Source organism: Tauraco erythrolophus, chromosome Z, assembly GCF_009769465.1.
Source record: "Tauraco erythrolophus isolate bTauEry1 chromosome Z, bTauEry1.pri, whole genome shotgun sequence".
Classification (NCBI taxonomy): Eukaryota; Metazoa; Chordata; class Aves; order Musophagiformes; family Musophagidae; genus Tauraco; species Tauraco erythrolophus.
In genome coordinates, this window is record NC_141496.1 from 24,396,616 (window position 1) to 24,398,683 (window position 2,068).

Consider the following 2,068-nt stretch of genomic DNA (forward strand, 5'->3'; position numbering starts at 1 on the left):
GCATCACTAATCCTTATACAGCCTCGTATATTGTCTTTTATTTTCTTGGGGGCCATGCCGCAATATTAGCAGCATGCTGTCATCCTCAGAGAGATCAGAGTATCGAAATCTTTCTCCTGTTCTACTGTTTCCAGCTGATGAGGTCCCTGTCTTTAGCAGAAATCTGTATTATTTCCAAGTTCCTGATCTTGCATTTGGATGGTTAAATTTAATCCTGTTTTGTAGTCTCAATCTCACTTTCTTTCAGATTTTTTCCTTCGTGATACTCTGATTGACATTCGTTCCACAGCCCTGCTTTCTGTGCCACGGTAAGAGAATGAATTAATATCTGCTCTGAAGTAAATGTGTTGATAAGAGGCTGCACTGGTAAATCTCTGCACCTGTAGTTTTCTTTCATACAGATATGTTGTTTTATCTCTTTTTTGGCTAGTTTCATGTATACCTTAAAATTTGACTCACTCCTATTTTCACTATTCTAATAGTTTCTAATGTGGTACAATATTAAATAATAGATAAATTATGCATATTACTGAGACATAGTTTAGATTTAATACAGCTTCTTTTTAGAAAAATCTACCACTTCAGTAAAACAAGATAATAAGTTTCCCTGTTGTGATTCACCTATCCAAAGTTTCTTCTGCAATCTTCTGTCTAAAGCCTTTCGTAATGCTGAAGTGACTCTAACAGTCTTGTCAGGCAGGTCCTTTTTCTTCTCTCCTCGAATACAGAATCTGTGTATTCTATTCTGCAGTCATACAGCGTTACTTCAATTGGAAAGATTTAGAAAAAAGTCCTTGCTCCTGGACCAGCAATTTCACATGCCAGGTCTTTTATTGGCCTGGGTGGTAATTTACTGCCCCTGCTTCCCTCCTTGTCTTGAATATATTAAATGCTTTAAGTTTTGTTTCAATCTTAGCCATGGTGAACTCTGTTCCCAAAATCTTTGTTTCCATTAGCCATCTTGTTCTTACCTCCCTTCTCAGCACCTTCTTTCTATTGAAACTACAGCAAACTATTTAAACTTGAAGTCAAACTTCCCTGGTCTCTCCCTTCTCTAACTGTAAAACAAGCCCACTATCCCACCCTTTTTTCTTTGTTATTTATATGACTAATTCACTTTTCGTAGTTTGCTCTCAATTTTCTTTGTAAGGTGTAGCTAAACCTAAATTTTAACTCTTCATTTTCTTTGAACTAAATCTTCTCGTGTTCAGTCAATTTATCTTCTATGACCGATTGTTCTATGCTTTTCTGAGTACCTACCAAACCCATGTCTGACATAGCATTATCTCTGGTAAGCTCCATGGTTATTTGGAAAGGTATTTGTCAGCCATCGTGTCCAAGAATAAGTAATCTGTTCCATGAGTTGTTGCATATACTTCTTAATCTATATCTGAAAGGTCAATGACAAAACAGTGATACATCTCTGGTAGTGTTTATAATAACTCTCTATAAAGTTATTATAGAGATATTCATCCATTTCGAAGTCTGATCCGGTAGCTGGCAACAAGTACTATTCTAGGACAAGTTTGAAATTCGATACTTTGATATAAATCAAAGTTTCACAAACCATTCCGTTTTTTCTCAATGTCCCCATCCAACAGTTCAGACAAATTGAGTCCTTTCACAGATAATAATGCCTCTCTGACCAATGCTCACACCCTTATTTGTGCATTTCCTTTGTCCATATTACTCATTGAGGAGTCTTGGCCTATTACCACTTTTTTTTCTTTTTTTTTTAAAAAATCTGATTTTCTGATCCCCGTATGTCAAAATCCAAAGAGGAGGTTGTCTCTCTCCTGACTTTCTTCCATTTCAGGTCTTTTAAAGCAGATGCATATGTCCAGCCAAATTTCAGATACCTTATAAATGAGAAGATGAGCTATCCAACAAAGCATCCAATAAGCTCTTCAGGGAGCTACTGTATAAATAAATAAATTGCTAGCATAATAACTGCTCCTGATGTCACATTGTAGATGTCATTGGGTCCTCAATAAGGTAAGACCTGCTCAGCTTAATCTTACAGTCTTTTTCCTTGCTTAAATGTCACGCAATGACACTACTAATACAG